This window comes from Camelus ferus, chromosome 20, assembly GCF_009834535.1.
Source record: "Camelus ferus isolate YT-003-E chromosome 20, BCGSAC_Cfer_1.0, whole genome shotgun sequence".
NCBI classification, from domain to species: domain Eukaryota; kingdom Metazoa; phylum Chordata; class Mammalia; order Artiodactyla; family Camelidae; genus Camelus; species Camelus ferus.
In genome coordinates, this window is record NC_045715.1 from 18,275,316 (window position 1) to 18,289,520 (window position 14,205).

Genomic DNA, 14,205 nt, shown 5'->3' on the forward strand with positions numbered 1-14,205 from the left:
TAATGGTGACCAGACCTCTCCGCTAACTGGATCTGGGATTTACGTGGGGATCTAACCTGGGAAATAAGAAAGGCCAATGACAGGGACCTAGAGAAGCTAGATGAGAGAGAACTTGCGGGTCTAAGGTCTCAGGAGATTCCGGCTTGGGGAGGGGATTACAAAGAGCTGGAGATCCGGGCAAAGGAAAGTTATGACACTCAATGGAATTTATAGAAAATGAATTCACACAGGAAGAGGGGAAGAAAGAGAGTGTTGGGAAGTCTGTCCTTTTACCCATTTGCCCGGGATCCCATCAACGTCGTCTGTGACTCTGTACTTCAACTGGTAATGCAGGTCCTGAGCAATAATTTTAGAAACATTCAAAGTTATAAAAGGAAACAAAGAGGCCGGTATCTTGTGTAACACACACAAAACCAGGATAGTTTTTTCTCTTTTGTTTTTAGAGACTCTTGGAGATAGACACAAATATGCAGAAACATCATAGCAGAAAATACCTAGAAGCAATTCCAGCCCATCATCTTCTCAGAATCTATTAAGATCAAAGCAGTCAGGAGAAGGAATTCACTGAGCAGGACTGAGCATTGGGGCTCTCCCTCACAGCCTTTCTCCTTCTTCAACTTGAGCCCAAGCCCCACATATCCCAAGATTTCTGTGGCTGATGCTCAGGACATGAAAGCGGCCCTGGGAAAGAGATGGTCCTCGAGAAAACCTCAAACTGATGATCTCTCAGCATACCTCAAATAGTCTGAGGAAATTAGAAAATGATCATGTCTTTCAGGTGTCACGTCCTATTGCTCGCAATGCCACGAACTGTGAACTCCTCTCCGGGACTCTCCTGTTTTTCTCCAGGATGTAAAAGGCTCAGGGTCTCTTCTGGATCCTCGAAACTGTGTCCTCCAAAGCCTCTCTAGTGATGAAGGAGAGCATGGGTGTTCAATGACCGCGCAAGAATTCCGCGGGTGTCCCAGGCAGATGGCTTGTGGAATGGGACCTCGCAGCAGCTGCTAGTCTCTGCATTCAGGCTGAAAGATATTTCTTTTCTTGACGACTTGAAAATGCCTGTTTTAAACTTTTCATGTTCTAAGGGACTTGGCTGGTGTGGGGATAAGATGGTCGCTCTGGTCAGTCATCAAGTTCAAAATTTGGAGGCGAAGAGAGGAAGAGTTTTCCTCTGCATCATGTTCTTGCATGGAGGAAATTCTCTGGGAAACAAATGATGATCAGGAAATGCAGCAAAATGCAGGGCTCTTCGAAGTTTCTGAAACATCCATGGGAATTTGCCATACCGGAAATACTCTCATCTCGCCCCCCTCACCCAAGTTCGTGCAGTGTTTACATTTCTCACTATTACAACAAAAGAGTAGGAGCAAAATGTTGCTCGCCCGTTTCTAGTGGCGCACAGTGATCTTAGTGCTCTGCTTTCTAACCACAATAACCTCGGAAATTTCCGCAGTGATTTCTTTCTTCCCCTTCTGGGGACTCTGGCTTTGAGATCAGAAAAAAAGGTATAATGAGAATGTGTGTTTTCTCAAGCCATTTTCTGACAGCCTTATTTCCTTTTTTCCTTTCCGTTTTCTCTACTCAAGGCTATGTTCAAAATAACTCTCTGCGGAGGACACCTCCAGCTACCTCACGGAAAGGCATTTCTCTACAGTGCAAAGCGCGGAAACTCGGGGGTGGGGTGGAGGAAATACCGCACGAAGGAACATTATCAAGGATCAGTTTGCAGAGAGGAGTCAGTGGACAGAATTTCAGGAATGAGGCAGAAAGACAGGCCAACCCCGTGAAAAATGGATTGAGGAGACGTGAGAGTCAAGTCGAATAGCGAGGAGAAGAAACAGGATATTAGCATAATGGTCCAGGCACGGAGGCTGAACTTTGTAATATAAAGCAAAGCAGTGGATTGCGACTCTTATTTATTCAACAATGCAATACATAGCTACCGTGGGTACCCCTGGGGATTCAACCACTCTATTGACGGAGCATGCTGTGAACCATATTAGGAGGGGATCCGAGACACTTTCCAAAAAAGAATCCCTTAGGAACCGCTATTCTCTCTACGGGAGAAATGGCCTGCTAGGCGGAAGCACAGAAGGCGGAGGAGAAATTAGGTCTGATCTTTGGAGCAGAAAGTATCAACCTGGTCAGACAGACAGATCCGTGGAGCTCCTAGCGAGTCATTCTCAAGGTCATGAGTCGGAAATTCAAAGCTGAGTCTTTTTGTGCAAAAGGTGTCAATCGACTAAATTTGTTTCATGAAGAAGAAAAGAAACACATACACAAAGACTGCAATGAAACGTATTTATCTAAAGGGTCTTTTTCAAATAGCAGTATGGGAATATGTTCCCAAATTAACTAAAAATGGGAAGCGGGAGGAACCAAATACTCCCTTTAGGGGGAAATGAGTGGAGAACACAGTGGGAACTGTGCTAGAAACCAACGTGCGGAGGAGCCTGGGTGGGCGACTTACATCTGCCTTGACAGCTGGTGGAGAGCTAGTGGCGGTAACTTCACCTTCCGTCAGTTTTCCGAGGGTCACCCAGGAGGAAATGGAAGCAAAGTAAAAAGGAGGAAGAGAAGCACCAGAGAGACAGGGTGAAAGATGGTGAGGTTCCATTTTAAATAAATTATTCATGAAAACCCAACATCATAAAACACCTAAGCAGGCATCTGAAATTTTGATAATTGAACTTCCCTTCTGCAGAAACTTTAGCTGAAACTTTAGGCTTAAAACAAATCATGGATTGTAACTTCTTTCAAGCTCTGAGATGAACTTGAGGAAAAAACTTTCTTTGATGATTGAAATAACATTCATCTTTAAATATCCAGCCAAATATAGAGAAGTGTTGGGGGTGTCAGGCCTGTTAGCTCAGCTGGGTTAGAGTGTGGTGCTAATAACGCCAAGGTCGCGGGTTCGACCCCCGTATGAGCCACATGTACTTTTGCGCCTACTCACTTGATAACGCTGTTATAAAAACCCTAAGAAAAGAATGTAAATTAATGTGCCGATTAATCTTGAAGTGATATAGAGTGGATTTGTGCTTCTGGTGTTGTGTCTTTGGAGGATCAGATGATTGAAGGGAACTTAATAGCTCTTCGAGATTCCAAAAGGAAACTGGAATCGGGGAACAACGTTGAAAAACAGAAACACAGGCATAACGACCTGGGCTTTGCATCTCTTCCTCAAGGTGTTAAAATATTTCTTAGCCATGACTAGCTCCTGAGATGCATTTTTCTGGTTATGCATCTGCTTACTTCCCACAGGGCTGTCCTTGGCATGAGCAGGGTTAGCTAAAGCATTTCAGAGCGACTCAGGCCCTTGCCTCTGCCCCATTCTTCATCTCTATGTCTTTTCTTTTCTCTTCTCACACTTGATTCCAGAAATACTGGACTTAAGGAAATATCCCATACAGAACATTGAGCCTTTCACTACCCTTTGCTTGTCCAACTGGATATTAGACCAAAAACCATCTTCTGGGTTTATCTTCTCCCTGGTGCCCATCTGTTTTATGGCAAAAAAGCTTTCATAACCCCCAGTTGCCTTGATGTGTAAAAATTACTTTAGTGAAAGTGTTAGGAAAGCTTTGGGCAAGGATCCCAGCAAACAAGAAGAGACTAAATGGTATATTCAAGGTAAAAATTTTTCTGACTCTTCCTTTCAAAGCTAACATGCCACCTCTACACTCCTGATCATCTTTACTGACTAACTGTTACCCCATAGCAAACATTACCTAGCTTATTATTCATTTTTTTCTTATTTGCTTTTTGTCTATTTCTTTATTTTCTCACCTGGGATATAACTTTACAAGAAGAGAATTTTGTGTGTGTGTGTGTGTGTGTGTGTGTCTGTGTGTGTGTGTGTCTGTGTGTGTGTGTGTGTGTGTGTGTGTGTTTTCCCATTCTTGAATTAATGCACCTAGAACAGTTCCCAAAAGGATATGTGCCGAAGAAAAACTTGTTAGATAAATAAATGAATGAATGATTTTACACTTCCTTCACCCCAAAACTACAGATTAAGTTACCCTCAAAACACAAAGTTGGAAGAGGAATTTCCCCTACTTCCCTCATCAGATGGTGAGGAAGATCAATTATAGGATATACCTTGTAGTTTCTGGCATTTCTAGAAATCTAAATTTCTTCATCACACATATTATCAAACCACTGGGAAGTGATTTAACCATTCTCAGTGGGGATTGGGACAAACTACAAATGGTTTACTGATTTGGGGTTTTTTAAAATTTGTTTTTTGCTGCTTTTATTTTGTGTTCTATTTCCAATCCTTTCTTTTGAACATACTACATAGAGCAATCTCATGTTACATCAACTGTGAAAAGTAAGAAAACCTGCCCTCTGCAAAATTTAAGATCCACACTTTAAGGTTATGAGGCTGATATGCTGCCAACTGCACTAAGAGAGGAAAATTTTATGACCTGCTCACATTCAAAGTAAAATATAAAATCTTATTTCCAAACACAACTGCCTTATCAGTTTCCAGCATTTAAAGAACACAATCACTGCACATAAGCCAATTCGGCACCTGAAGGATACCACATCAAGAAATGATGGAGTCTACACCTTTGCAGTATTCTTCCAGTAATTGGACCCTCTGCCTGCAGGACCAGAGACAACTGTACCTGTCTTTTGTTGTTCTTTCTCCCTCTTATGTTCCAATGATCAGCCTCTTCCCTCCCTCAGAAATCTCAGTCACTCTTACACTTCCCTTGGTACGCTATGTTCAAAAGAAGCTTGGAGGTGCCCAGTTCATATTAGTTCACTGACTGAGTGAATTTGTCAGTGAATTTATATACAGTCTATACTTCTCCGTCTTAACTCTGCATCACCACTTGCACAGACATGACTGGAGACATTCCTGATTCAAAAAAACCACAAACTAAACTTAACCAAAAAAACTTCCATTTTTCCCCCAATCTTATGTACCACTAAATGATACTAAGAAATTTACAGAGATACTTTCATATAGTTCAATTGAAATTTGGCAACAACTATGTATATAATTTGTATTTTCCAGATTATGTTGGAGGCTCAGAGAAACTAAGTAATGTTTCTAAGGTCTCAGATCTGCTAACCAGCAAAGCATGAATTGATAAACAGATTACTAGATTTCAAATTGTGATCTTTTTTTCTGCTCCAGCTCATGATCTCACTGCCTGTTCTTCTCCACAGTATCCCATTTATCCACACACCAACTATCTAATTTCCAACCTCCCCTGTTCTGGACTTTTGGGCTTAGACTTCCAAGTCAACTTTGGCTCATTCTCCTCCTTCAAAACCCACATCCACTGTCTTGCCACATACTGAACATCAGTCTTGTGAATCTCTTTTAAATCTATACTTCCTTTCCATTCGTTCAGTACATATTCACTGGGAAGCTGCTCTGTGCCAGGCACTGCTGTAGACTCAGGTGATTCAGAAGGAACCTGACCACCCAGACCTCTGGAGCTGGAAGGATAGATATGGACAAGGATGTTCCACTTCCGGCTTCACCACTTTCAGTCTCACTGGCATTTACTGGTAAACAACTTTCAAAAAGTTTTTTTTCTCCTTCACTCCAACAATTCCTGATTTCTCAGTTTTGATATGATCTCAACTCTTTGACACTTGTTTCTATCTACTTTGTGATATTTTTCTTTAAAAGGTCAATTAGATCCACAGATGGAGAGTGTTGTTTAGTTCTTCAATATGTTTGTTGATTTGTTGTCTACTAGATCTGTCAATTAATAAGAGAGGAGTGTTGACATGTGTAATGGTAACTGTGGATTTTTCTATTTTTGTTTTCAGGTTTATAAGCTTTTATCTATGAGTTTTGAAGCTCTAGTCAGCTTCTATTCTAAAAGCTCTATACTTTTAGAATAGTTATTTCATTGGTGAGCTGATGCCTTATAATTATGTAACCTCTATCTTTACACCAGGAAATTTTCTTTGCTTTGAAATCTACTTTATCTGATACTAATATAACCACTTCAGCAATTTTTTCAAAAATTAATCCTTGTGTGGTGTCTCTGTTCTCATTCTTTACTTTCAATCACCTATATAACTTTAATCTTGTATTTAAATTTTAGTCTCACACACAACTACATTTGAAATGAGTTTCTTAAGGTTAGCATATTTTTTAATACATTCTGACAAACTCTGATTTTAATTGATGTGTCTAGATTGTCAGAATATATTAAAAATAAATATACTGACTATAAGAAACTCACATAATATTATTATTAATAAGTTTGCATATAGATGTACTATTTAATAATTTATTAATGGTTTGTTCCCTTTGTTTTTCATTCTTCTTTGTTACATTTTCTTCCTACCTTCACTTGGCTTATTTAAATATTGTTAGTAGGTAGTCTCTTGATTACCATACATATCCTTAAAATTTCACAATATATTTAGAATCAATAAATTACCATTCATGTTGAGTTTAGAAACATCACCACCATTAGGTACCTTGGCCATAACCCCTTTATGTTATATATACAGTACATGTAGATACAATAAAAACTCCATGAGATAATGTTATAATTTTCACTTTCAAACATCAAACATACTTTACAGAACTCAAGAGAATAACAGTCTGTCATATTTACCTAGATATTTCCTATCTCTGCTATTGTTCATTCATTCATGCTATTCTAAATTTCCTTCTGGTATCATTTTTCTTGTCTCAGAACTTTACTTTTTTTTTTTTTTAAGCACTTCTGCTAGCAATGGATTCTCTCAGTTTAACTTCAAATCAAAATATATTTTTTACCTTTTTGTGTGAATATTTTGCTATATTAGCATTCTGGTCTTTTCTTTCAGTATTTAATATAGTCATATCATTTCTTTATGGCCTCTATGATTTCTGATGAGGAATCCAAAACCATTCAGATTGGAGTTTTCTTCTGGCTGCTTTCAAGAAAAATTTCCCTTTTGTTTCCAGCAGTTTAATAGTGGTATGTCTGACTGCGGATTTATTGAAGTTTACTGAACATTTTGAATCTGGTTTAGATCTTTTGCCAAATTTGGAAAGTTTTTGGCCACTAATAATTCAAAAAAAATTCCCATTTTTAAGGTTCTCATTCTTTTCTTGTTTTGTGTCTACAGTGATGTGAATACAAGATGTTTGCTATTTTCCAATTTGTACCTGAGGCTCTGTTCATCTTTCAAAATACACTTTTCATTGTGTCATTTTTAGATTAGATAGTTACTATTGTTCTATCTTCACATTCACTGACTTTTTCTCAATCATTTTCTGCCATTAAGACAATCCATTGAGGTGTTGTTCATAATTTTGGTTAATACATTTTCAGTTCTGAAGTTTCAGTTTGGATTTATATATCCCTTTTTTTTTTTTTTTTTTTTTTTTGTTAAGAGTTTCTAACACTCCATTCATTTCAAAGCGTTCTCAGCCCTAACTCTCAAAGCACTGAAAAATCACTGCTTCAAGGTATTTGTCAGAGGATTCCAAAATCTGTGTCATGTCAGTATTGTTATCTGTTGGTTCTTTTTTCCAAGTTAATAAAGATTTTCTTCATTCTTCTTATGCTGAATAATGTTGGATTATAACCTGGCCATTTTTACATCAGACTTTGTGTCTTGTTCAAATCTTATGAAGAATATTGCCAAGCTTGCCTTTGCTGGCCACTTGATGGTCTTGTGTTCAAATTTCAAGAAGCGACCAGTGTGTTGTGGTTTCAAAGTCCGATCCATTTCCAAAGCTTTTCCGATACCATTTGGAGATCTCTGGAGTGTATGCAATCCAGTGGCCAGTGGTATGTTGTTTAGGATCAGAACCATTTATAACACTGCTCGCGGGTGCAACCAGGAGTTCACTAATAACTTCAAGTGTTTGCTTTCCAATGTCTCTCCAGATATTTTCTGGTCACTTAAGGCATTCGGTTTCAGTCACAGACAAGAAAGCTGTGGCTTTATTGACCCTGTTCTGCCCTGCGCTTCTCAGGACTGTGTCGCATTTCTGCCAAGTTGCAGGAAGGAAAAGGAATAAAAATAGCAATCCGGGCATATCTCTTAGGATCATAGCTAATTCATTAAATGTCTAATTTTCTCCTTTTTTTCTGTGAGTTGGAAGATTTGTGGTTGTCATGTGGAGCTTCTCAGTTGAGAGTAAAAGCTGGAGAATGTGGGCGTCGATCCCACTACCTCTCACATGCTAAGCGAGCGCTCTACCACTTGAGCTAATTCCCCCTGCAAGGCCCTGTTTTTCCTTCCTTTTTTCAGAGTACCGCTCCAATTCATTACTCACTCTTGGGTGGTCCGAACTTCAGGAAATGTCAAGGTCATTAGTGGGAGACTGACTCGAATAAGGGCACACCTCAAAGACGCCCTAGGCAAAGGAGCGGTTGGTACCTATTTTTGTGCTAAGGAAAGGAGGAGAACGTCGCAATGGGAAAAGTTTGGCACCCCAAAGGTTCACGTTTCCGATTTTCTGGGACAGAAGAGAACACATCCCAGTTGGGAAGATTCACCCAGAACAGTTGGCTAATGAGACAGGACTATCTAAGGATAATTACCTGTTGCTTAAAAACGAAACCAAAATGACAAACAAACAGAGGTGGGATGACCACTTTGTTGCTTTTAAGGGAGGTGGTAGGCTGATTTTTCTGTCTAATGAGATGCAAAAGAAAACAGTTGTTTCTGCTCGGTTTCGAACCGAGGACCTCTCGCGTGTTAGGCGAGCGTGATAACCACTACACTACAGAAACTCACGCTCTAAGTTATTTCTGAGATATTTATTCGATTCTTGTGGAAGTGGGTCATGAGTGGTTATATATCTATACCATATGAGAGAATAACAAAAATACAACACATTCCAGGCAAGAGCCATTGGAAATGAGACATGAGATCCTATCAGAGAGAAGAAATGAAATATGGACATTGGGGGATGAATATGAAGGGTGAATAGGCTGGAAGTAACTGGAATGGAGGTAAGAATTCCTGTGTTCAGAAATAGACTAAACGCTGGAGTGTGTGTATGTGTGTGTGTGTGTGTGTGTGTACAATAGATGTGGAGGGAAACATTATTGAAAAGACTGGACACGTAGATACACTGGGGAAAAAACTGCAGAAGCTTTAGAAACTGAAAAAATCCAGACACATGGCTTTAAAATCAAAACATTTTATGAAACATTTTTATTTTGAATGCTAACTAGGTAGGAAATGGGGAAACTAGAATTGCAGAGAAAGAAAAAGAAGTTATAAGGTATTAAGGGATGGAGGTTTATTTGTTTAGTTCCTGGAATTAGCAGTAGCATGAGTCTTGCAGTACCTCCAACCCGGTACGCTGTCTGGCCCAGAATACATCCTCCATAAACACAGAATGGATGAATGCATAGATGAAGAAAACAAAGAGAAATATTCTGGAGAGTTTGTGCAGGAAGGATCTACAGTATTTGAGTATGTGTCAAGACACGATATAGAGATTTGAGGGAGAAGGAGTCAAAGGCACATAGAATACTTGAACCTGGATGACAGACACAGAATTGATTTTCAATTAATGTCTGATGAATGGAGGAATAAATACACTCATTGATAAGTATTTGTTTTAATAATGAATTATTGAATGAACTGGTCTGGAAAAAAAGAAGTGATGAGACTATGCGCAAGGTTAAAGGAAAAGCCTACATTAAAAAAAAAAAAAAAAAAAAAAAAAAAAAAAAGCTTCCTACTTTTGATTTTGCTCCGTACAGCCATGCAAACTGAAGAAAAAGATACTTCAATTCCTCTGAGCTTCAATTTTATCTGTAAAATGGGAATCATAATATTTAGAGTTACTGCAAATCTAAATCAAACAGCTTGCATAAAATTAATAAATATTTAGTACAGTTTCTAGCACATGGTGCTGAAAGAGAATTTATTTTCCTCCATTCTTTTTCATTCTTTCATTGCCTGTATTTCAAGTCCTCAGTGGTGGTCATCCTTCTCTCAAAGGCTCAGAGAAGCAACAAATGGAAAGAAGTAATCTCCCCATAATCATTATGGTGCTTTCTACAGTCTGCACATGCCTCCCTTCCTTGAGCCTTTAACGAAAAGCAACAGCACAGCCTGATCTTCAGGAAGCAAGTTCTGGACAAGCTAAACATCAGAAATCCACTTCTGGGGGTCATTTTGGTAACATGTATACAAGAAATAAAACAGAACAGCACCTCCTTTTCATGTTTTAAAAATAAAATCAACTGGCAAAGTTGGAATCCTACCATCCATAATCATATATGTCACCATATTGCCACTGGTCCCCCAAAGAAATAAAGTGTTCTCAAGATACTTGATTATCCTGAAAAGGCTACTACACTGTCTACACTGTCAGCATGCCAGGTGTGACAACTGTCTCCTCTGTCTCCCAGCTTCCAAGGTCACAGAATGTCAAATTCTACCTAGTATAAGAATCCTCACAAACCTCATTAGTCAAATCATCAAGCTCCCTGCATCCTGTCCTTCTAAAAGAAGAAGATGGATAGATGTAGCTTCATGAGGAAGGAATTTTGAGGTTTTATTTACTCTTGATACACTGCACCCAGAACAGTCCACTAACAAGAATTATTTGTTGCGTGGTAAAAGAGTAAATGATTTTACACCTCCCCATTCCTTAACTGCCATTGGGTGACCCTCAGAGCACGAATTTGGAAGAGGAATTTCCTCTGCTTCTTCCATCAGATGGAAGGGAAGACGCAAAAATATGATATAGCATGTATTTTCTGGTGTGATCTACATTACTTTGCCAATGATTTTACTGACGTTACTGGAAAGTGCAACAAACTTGAAATCTGATTTCGCCCTCCTGGGCAAATATTGGGTTATTTATCAAATGCTTATCTGGCAACATTTGCTAATTTTACTTTATTTATTTATTATTTAAATAGTGCAACCTACATATGTTTTCTTTTTAGCAACAGAACATTAGGCTAGTCAGACTGTGGAAAAGAGAAGTAACTGCCTTCTCTGAGGTTCGAACTCAGGACCTTCAGATTATGAGACTGACGCGCTGCCTACTGCGCTAAGAAGGCAGATGACGTCAATTTCCTACATTCTAATTACAATATAAAATAATATTTTCCAAGCGTGTCTATCAGTTTCCAGCTTTTCAAGATCAATATTCCTTAAAAAAAATCATTTCATATAAGCTAATACTGAACCTGACAGTTTCTACATTCTGAAATGGTGGAGTCCACAGCTTTCCAGTATACACCGTGCAATTGACCCTCTGGCCAGCAAGTACAGGAACAATCATACCTGTCTTTAGCTTCTCTTTTCCTCTCTTTGTTTCCAGTGATCTGTCCCTCCCCTCCCTCAGAGATTTCAGTCACTCTTACACTTTCTTTGCTATCTTATGTCAAAAAGAAATTTAGGAGTTTCCCAGTTAATATTATTCACTGACTGAGTAATGAATACTCGTCAAATTTGTCTACAGTCCATATTTTTCTGTCTTAACTCTATATCGTCACTTGAATCTACCGGACTGGATACATTCTCCCTACAAAAAACAAAGTAAATTTAAAAAACAAAACAAAACAAAACAAAACAAAACAAAAAAATCAGTCCCTGTTTTTTTTTTAGCCTTGTTCTGACAGTTACACTGAGAGATTCATGGAGATTTATGGAGATTATGTCATATAGTACAATTGAAATTTGGCAACAACTATGTATCATAATCTTCACTTCCCAGATATAATGGAGGCTCAGAGAAGTTAGGTAATATTTCTAAGGTCCCAGAGCTGCTAAGCAGCAAAGCATGAATTGATAAACAGATTATTAGATTTCAGATTGTGATCTTTTTTTCAGCTCCGGCTCATGATCTCACTTCCTGTTCTTCTCCGCAGTAGCCCATTCATCAACATACAAACTATATAATTTCCAACCTCCCCTGTTCTGGACTTTTAGCTTAGACTTCCAAGTCAGCTTTGGCTCATTCTCCTCCTTCAAAACCCACATCCACTGTCTTGCCAAATATGGAACATGTTTCTTGTGAAACTCTTTTAAATCTATCACTTCCTTTCCATTCATTCAGTACCTATTCACTGGGGAGCTGCTCTGTGCCAGGCACTGCAGTAGGCTCAGGTGATTCAGAAGGAATCTGACCACTCAGACCTCTGGAGCTGGAGGGATAGATATGGACAAGGATGTTCCACTTCCGGTTTCACCATTTTCGGTCTCCCTAGCATTTACAGCTAAATAACCCTTTCGAAAATATCTGTTTTCATAACATCCCTCTGTTTCACTCTGAGCACTCTTGATTTCTTAGTTTTGATATGATCTTGCTTTTCTCTCAACTCTTTGGCCTTTCTTTCTATCTACATTACAATTTTGCTTTACGAGGTCAGTTAGATCCATTGGTGGATGGTATTGCTTATTTCTTCAATGTGTTTGTTGATTTGTTAACTACTAGATTTAACATTAATGAGAGAGAAGTGTTGACATTTGAGATAATTGTGGATTTCTCTATTTTTCTTTTCAGCTTATCAGCTTTGGTTTACGAGTTTTGAAGCTCAGTGGTCAGGGGCATACACATTTAGGACAGTTATTTTGTTGGTGAGTTGACATTTTATAAATATGTCCCTTCTCAATTATCACTTGGAAATTTGAAATCTATTCTGTTACTAATATATCCACTTCAGCTTTTTTGATTAGTGCTTGTGCAGTGTCTCTTTCCATTCTTTAGTTTCAATTTCCTATATCACTTTTAATCTTGTTTATAACATTTACACTCACTTATAAGTACATTTGATTTGAGTTTTTTAAGGTCAACATATTTATTTTTAATACGTCATGATAAACTCTAATTTTTAATTGATGTGCTTAAATAATGTACTTAATATTATTATTAGTAAGATTACATATAAATTTACTGTTTAGTAGTTTGTTAATAATTTGTTCCCTTATTTTTATTCTTCTTTGTTCCTTTTCTCACCTTCTTCGGGCTTAATTAACATTGTTAGTAGGTGCTTTAGTGATTACCATATACATCCTTAAGATTTCACTGTAAACTGAGAATCAGTAAATTACTATTCAAGTTGAATTTAGAAACCTCATTACCATTTAGTCCCTTTACCATAACCCTTTTATATTATGTACATAGTACATGCAGATGCAATGAAAACTCCATCAGACAATGTAATACTTTTCACTTTCAAACATCAAGCACACTTCAAAGAACTCAAGAGAAACATAATAGTCAATCATTTTACCCAGATAGTTCCCTCTCTGCTATTGTTCTGATGATAAATTGAAAACATAATGTAGTAATCAGAGTTTAGGCATATAAAAATTGAGTCGGGTGGCCATGGAGGCCCTAGTTCCTTTTAAGGGAGGCGGTGGTCTGATTTTTCTGTCTGATGAGAGGCGGAAGAAAACAATTGTTTCCGCCCGGTTTCGAACCGAGGACCTCTCGCGTGTTAGGCGAGCGTGATAACCACTACACTACGGAAACTCGCAGTTTACACTATTTTGAGATGTTTTTTCATTGTTACTGAGGTGGGTCATGAGACGTTACACACCTACACCATACGATAGAACAATTAAAAAAATACAAAATATTCCAGGCAATTCCAGGCATCGGAAATTAGACGCGAGATCCTATTACAATGAAGGAAAAAAAATACGGACATTGAGGGGTACAAGTGAAGAGTGAACACAGGGTATTCAGAAATATATCTATTCACTTGGAGAGAGAGAGAGAGACAGAGAGAATTGGTGTTTGTATGTGTGTATAAAATAGACATGGCGGGAACCAGTGACTGAAAGGCCTGGACACAGGAAGATACACTGGGGAAACCACTGGGGAGGCTTAAGAACCTTTGAAAAAATTCCACGCAGATGGCTTATGTAATCAAGGTGACATTTTGCAAAAGATTTTTAAGTTTGAATCCCAAATAAGTAGGAAATGGGGAAATTAGAATTGCAGAGAAAGAAAAAAAGTTATAAGATATTAAAGGATGGAGGTTTATTCTTTCAGCTCCTGAGATTAGCGGTAGCACGAGTGTTTCTGCACCTCCAGCCCAGTACACTGGCACAGAATATATCCTCCATAAACACAGAATGGATGAAGGCATAGGTGAATGAGAAGAAAGAAATACTCTGGAGAGGTTGTGCAGGAAGAATCTACAGTATAAGTATGTATCAGGACACTGGATGTAGAGATTTGAGGCAGAAAGAGTCAAAGGCATGAGGAATACTTGAATCTGGGTGGTAGACATA

At 38.4% G+C, this 14,205-nt stretch overlaps 4 non-coding genes across 4 annotated transcripts; 1 reads left to right on the forward strand and 3 right to left on the reverse strand.

Annotated features, from left to right (window-relative positions):
• The first annotated feature begins 2,858 nt into the window (after positions 1–2,858).
• Positions 2,859–2,933, forward strand: TRNAI-AAU. Its single transcript has one exon. It is a non-coding gene; the product is annotated as a tRNA-Ile (tRNA).
• Positions 2,934–8,647: 5,714 nt separating this feature from the next.
• TRNAV-AAC lies at positions 8,648–8,720 on the reverse strand. Its single transcript has one exon. It is a non-coding gene; the product is annotated as a tRNA-Val (tRNA).
• Positions 8,721–10,945: 2,225 nt separating this feature from the next.
• Positions 10,946–11,018, reverse strand: TRNAM-CAU. The gene has a single exon. It is a non-coding gene; the product is annotated as a tRNA-Met (tRNA).
• Positions 11,019–13,365: 2,347 nt separating this feature from the next.
• On the reverse strand, positions 13,366–13,438 carry TRNAV-AAC. Its single transcript has one exon. It is a non-coding gene; the product is annotated as a tRNA-Val (tRNA).
• Between the last annotated feature and the right edge of the window lie 767 nt (positions 13,439–14,205).